Source organism: Monodelphis domestica, chromosome 1 (genome assembly GCF_027887165.1).
Source record: "Monodelphis domestica isolate mMonDom1 chromosome 1, mMonDom1.pri, whole genome shotgun sequence".
In the NCBI taxonomy this organism is placed as follows: Eukaryota; Metazoa; Chordata; class Mammalia; order Didelphimorphia; family Didelphidae; genus Monodelphis; species Monodelphis domestica.
In genome coordinates this window covers 723,567,007-723,573,135 of record NC_077227.1, presented here as the reverse complement: position 1 = coordinate 723,573,135, position 6,129 = coordinate 723,567,007, and the positions used below count along the sequence as shown (strand labels likewise).

At 38.3% G+C, this 6,129-nt stretch overlaps 1 long non-coding RNA gene across 1 annotated transcript; it reads left to right on the top strand.

Annotated features, from left to right (window-relative positions):
• The first annotated feature begins 2,929 nt into the window (after nucleotides 1-2,929).
• LOC103093326 (uncharacterized) lies at nucleotides 2,930-4,675 on the top strand. The gene is made up of 2 exons (XR_459712.3): nucleotides 2,930-3,006; nucleotides 4,474-4,675. It is a non-coding gene; the product is annotated as an uncharacterized LOC103093326 (long non-coding RNA).
• The last annotated feature ends 1,454 nt before the right edge of the window (nucleotides 4,676-6,129 follow it).

Below are 6,129 nucleotides of genomic sequence, written 5' to 3'. Positions count from 1 at the left end.
TCCATATTGAAGTTGGGAGATCAGATTGGCCAAAGAAAGTGGCCTAGAGCTGGCACAGATGGAAATCACTGCTCTGGCCTCTAGTAGCCCTCTCTTAAAGGACCCAAAGATTAGAGAAAGGTCTTGCTCTTCTTTTTCCCTAAAGCTAGAGATGGGGTGAGATAGTACAACAGAAAGTAGAAATCTCCTGACACAAGGGGAAGTTGTTTGGGGCAAATGGAAGTCCACTGGCTCCCCCCTAGTTTCCCATCCCCATACATACTCTTTCTCTCTCTTAAAAATGCTTCGGGGACTTCATATGGTGACTATGATAAAACACAAACTCCCCATTTTAGCATTATAAGCTCTCCACTTACCTTTCCAGTTTTATTTTCATTTCATGCCTCTCCATTCATTCTCATGGACATTTAAAGCCATTTTCCAGCCATCCTCCATATCTTCATGATACATCATCTCCAGCCACATCTTCACATAAATATTCCACTCTATCTAGAATAAACTCTTTCCTTGTTGCTACATCTTGGAATCCCCAACATCCTTCCAAGCATTCCTCAAATGTCAACTCCTAAAAGTTAGAAGCCTTTTGCATTAATCCCCACCCTGTTCTCCCACCAAGTTATTAACATTTTCTCCTTGAAATCTTTCTGCATTTCTGTAGAATGTAAGCTCCATGAGGGCAAGTACTATTTTGATTGTTGTCTTTGCACCCTCAGTGCCTGGAACACAATAGATGCTTAATAAATATATTAATTAAATAATTTCAATAAATAAATAAAAATAATTAAATGAATGAATTAAATAATAAGATAATATATTAATAAATATAAATAAACATTAAAAATAAATGGAATGAGATCCATTACATTATCTATAGTAGAAAGAGCGCTAGTCTTAGAATTAGAAAACCTGGGTTCTGGTTTGGGGGCTGTGACTTCAGGAAAGCCACTTCAATGAATAAATAGTGCATCTCCTACCCATGGTCGTGAGAGAGATATGATCTGTTTCTCTTCTGATTGGAGAGAATCCTCTTCTAAATGAGTGACAAGAATACTGGATTGGACATCTGAAGACCTGGTTCAAACCCTGATGGTGGTTCCTGACTTCATTTGGGGTTTCTTGGTAAAGCTACTGGAGAGGTTTGCCATTTCCTTCTGCAGCTCATTTTACAGACGAGGAAACTAAAGTAAATAGGGTAAAGCGACTTGCTTTGGGTCACACATCTAGGAAGTATCTGAAGCCAGATTTGAACTCAGGAAGCTGAGTCTTCCTGGACACTCACTGTAGGGGTGATCCAGGGCAAATTACTTCACTTGAATTTCCATTTCCTCATCTGTTAAATAGGGCAGTTGGACTATACCTTCAGTCCCTTCCAGCTCTAAATTTGTGAGTTTACGGTTGCCTGACTCAAATTACTTTGATTCAACCATATTAATTAAATGAGGTGCTGAGAAAACAAAAATAAAAAAGAGCCCATCTTTGCCTTCAGAAGCCTTTGAGATCATTCCACACTACAGGGATGCAGTGATATAAACTTGAGGTAATTTGAGGATGGAAACAAACAGAACTAACAACTGAGATAAGAGAGGGAGGGCTTCCCAGAGGAGGTGGCATCTCAAAGGAAACTTGAAAGAAGATAAATATTTGGAGAAAAGGGATGTTTTTCCCCTCTGGGTATGATTCTTCATCTGAAAAACCCATGATCATATCTAAGGTTCCTTCCAGCTCTGGTCTGTGATTAGAAGGTACTTTTCCTGGGCAAAGTAAAATCCTGCTGGGAAGCTATTTGGCTAAACCTGAATTTCCCTGGGTAAGTCAATTCTCTGCACAAGATTACCCTCAGGGCTCAGACTTGTTTTCCTAGGAGCCCTGGGTAAAGGAGGGTGCAGATTGGGGTGCTACCTGAAAAAGCCAAAGGTAATTAGTCTTTTAGTTGTTACTTGGGAATAAATAGGAAATTGAGTTTTTTTTTAAAAACCTGTTTTTCAACCTTCCATCCCATTCTGAAATGGAATCTATCTTTGGAATTCACAAATGGAGTCATGCTTTAATTGCTTGATTGATGGTTAGAGAAGCAAGTATTGGAAACAGGCATCGCTTTGGTACTTACAGGCTGGGGCTGTGTTACTGTGGAGAGGTCACTTTAGTCTCTGGGGATTTGGTTTCTTCATCTGTAAAGTAAGGGGGAAGGGGAGGTGGCCTACATGATCCCTTACAGATTTAAGGGTTCAAAGTTCCAGACTTCAAGGCTCCACCTGAGTCTTTTATGCCCACCCTGCCCAAGGCAAGTTAACAACGTCTACCTCGGGGAATAGAAAAGACTGGTGATTTAATTTAGCCTTTTCTCTCTGTGTCTTGAGAAGGGAGAAGGGTTGGTAATTTTTTTAGTAGCATTTAAGTTTTATTTTTAAAATTTTTGCACAGCTGATATTTATTTCAATAAACATTTATTAAGCTCTTTCTCTCTGTGCTAAGTTTATGGAGGAGAGGGTCCCAGGCTCATGAGGCTCAATCTAGTAGGGGGGCAGAAAAAGTCCTTTATGGAGCATCCACTTGTTTTTAACTTTAACTTTTTTTAAATTCCATGTAGAAACAAATTTTGACAATTGTTAGCTGACATTTTGCAATTTAAATTCTCTCCTTCCCTCTTTCCCCTTCTCCCTCCCCAGGTGGCAATAGTTTGATCTAGGTTATACCAGTGCTATGGTACAATATAGATTTCAATATTTCTCATGCCATGAAAGAAGATACCTATCACACATATAATAAAAAAAAAACTTATGAAGGAAATATAGTAGAAGATGGCAGACTTGGATTGGCACTCACACTTCTTTGGCTCGGGATAGTTTTTCATCATGAGTCCCTTGCGGTTATCTTGGAGATTTGCTTTGCTCATAATGGTTTGGTCCTTCACAGTTGGTCATTGGACAATATTTCTGTCACTGTATACAGCGTTCTCCTGGTTCTGCTCAGCATTTATTGTCGTTATGAAGAGGAAACAGAAGTACGGTGAGTTTGGGGGGAATCATCTCCCCAGGAAAAGTAAACTCAGAGGTCAAAGAAACAGCAGGTAGAGTTGGATAAAGAGAGACTCCAGGGAAATTCCCCCAATGCTGACATGACAGCCGCCCAACGGTAAGCCCACAAAATAGGTCAGGAAGCTAGTGTGATCCCATTTTTACAGGCAAAGGTCAGCAAGATTAAAAATAATAATATAATTAATATATTGTTAATTATTAATATAATAAATTAAAATGAATTTATAGGAGATTACAGCCCATATATTTCTGCCACTCTTGTCCACCTCTCAGTCATGTTCTCTAATTAGTTTATCTTAGGAGAACCAATTAATACACTATGTTCTTCACTGAATTCTGGTATGTAGATACCCACAGATCAACTGAGATATCTATCAATTTTCCATCATGTAAGTGACTGGCCCATGGTAATTTATCTGGTGACATCCTTCCTGCCTCTTATAAAATTCCTCTTTGGTGAATATGTAACAATCTGTTCACAACCATCATAGAATCTATTGTCCTTAGCCAAATTCTCACTTTGACTACACAATTTCATTCCATGCCTTTCATCCATATAGCACAACAGAAGAAAGCTATTTTTCAGTCACTCTCAGCTGTGTCTAACACTTTCTAAGTCCATTGGAGGTTTCTTAGCAAAGATACTGGACTGGAGAGTTGAGGACACTGAGGCCAACAGGGCTTTGTGATTTGCTGAGGATCACATAGCTAGTAAGTGTCTAAGGTGGGATTTGAACTCAGGAAGATGTGTTTTCCTGACTGTAGGCCCAGCATTGTATTCACTGTAGCACTACCTAGTTGCAGAATACTGGTACTGTATTTTTTTTTAAAGGACCTTTGTTTTAGGGAGAAGATAGTGGTTATTAAAAGAATTAGGCAATTTCCCAGCTTGTTTTTATACTGTTCAATTCTGGACACAGTTCATGACTCACTTGCAGTATCTGTCCAATGGATGGATGAATGAATGGATGGATGGATGGATGGATGGATGGATGGATGGATAGATAGAAGGATGAATGTATAGATGGATGAATGGATAGATGGATGGATGGATGGATGGAAAGATGGATGAATGTATAGATGGATGAATGGATAGATGGATGGATGGATGGAAAGATGGATGAATGTATAGATGGATGAATGGATAGATGGATGGATGGATGGATGGATGGAAAGATGGATGGATGGATGGATGGATGGATGGATGGATGGATAGATGGATGGATGGATGGAATGGGTGAATGGAGACACAGACAGACAGATAAATAGATTGAAATATATATTTATATACATATATAGAACCAATGCATACTATATATAATATGTATATGTATATGATGTGCATACACTGATGGACAAGCATTATAAGTAATCCATCTAGACGTATATTCTGTTATCTTGACAACAGTCATTTTTTATCTGCTTCTATTTTTCTTAGGTAAATGGTTAAATACAAGTCTTTTAAGTGATTTTAGAGCTCACTTCAAAAGTTCTAGAAGGTTCTAGTGCTTGATAAATCAACAAATGTGAACTGCAGACTGCAGCATTTTCAGAATCTCACCATCCAAAAGCCCTTATCCGCTGGACCTCTATGCTGAATTTCCTCCATGACAGTGATAAATACATTTGTCAAGAATAAATTTTCCTGCTTTATAATTCATTTTATAAGAATGATGATTCAGTATGTGTATTGATATGTGTATGTATATTGGCATTTGTTCATACAAAATTATAGGAAATATATACTATACAATTAAAACAACTCCAGCCTGACCTATTTAAATAAGTTACATTGAAAAATGTGGAAATGGAAGGAGGAAATGACATTAATACTGACATAACTTTATGCAGAAGTTTAACCAATTGCCACAACAAGGATCCCTCCACCTCTCCTCCAAAAAAAGTGTCTTGGAATTGCTACGGTCAGCAAATACTTTCTCTTCTTAGTGGAGAGATATGACAGATAAGGGGATTGCTAGTTTCAAATATATGCTCTTTTGCAGAAGGAGGATGGAAGATTATTAGCAATATTGCCTCATAAAACAACAAAAAATGGTTTAACAGGGGGGTGGTTAGGAAGGTCAATATATAGAGAGCCAGGCATGGAGATGGAAGGTGCTGGGTTCAAATCTGACCTCAGATACTTCCTAGCTGTGTGACCCTGGGCAGGTCACTTAAACCCAATTGCCTAGCCCCTCCTGCTCTTTTGCCTTAGAAATGATTTTTAGTATGGATTCCTTTTTTTTTTAACCCTTACCTTCTGTTTTAGAATCCACACTAAGTATATGTTCCAAGGCAGAACAGTAAAGACTAGGCAATTAATTGAATGGACTTACCCAGGGTCACATAGCTAGGAAGTGTCTGAGGTCACATTTGAATCCAGGCCTGCCTCTCTATTCACTGAGCTACCCTGCTACCCCTTGATTATCAATTCTAATACAGAAGTTAAGGTTTGGGTTTTTTAAAGAAATTGTTAAAGTAAAATATATATGCATATATTTTAAAAGAGCTTCGAGGGGAGGAGTTTAAAGAAATCTTAGTAAGAGATCTAACTAAGCCATCTCAAAGGCATTGAATGATAAAATTGGATGTACCTTTTTTTTTTAACCCTCACCTTTAGTCTTAGAATCAATACCATGTATTGATTCCAAGGCGTTAGACTGGTAAGGGCTAGACTTCCTTTTAAGCAAAAATAGAAAAATTGCATGAAGATTTTTTTTCTCCATCAAAAACAGTAGAGTCAGGGGCAGCTGGATAGCTCAGTGGATGGAGAGCCAGGCCTAGAGAGGGGAGGTCCTAGGTTCAAATCTGACCTCAGACACTTCTCAGCTGTGTGACCCTGGGCAAGTCACTTGACCCCCATTGCCAACCCTTACCACTCTTCTGCCTTGGAGCCAATATATAGTATTGACTCCAAGACAGAAGGTAAGGGTTAAAAAAAGTTTTTTTAATAAATAAAACTTTAAAAAAACAGTAGAGTCCCTCCTGTTTGAACTCTATAGACATCTTAGTCCTGGATATGATGCCTAGAGAAGTAAAAAAATGACATTTATAAAAATGAAAAAGCAACTGAGTACAAAAGGAAAACCATAAT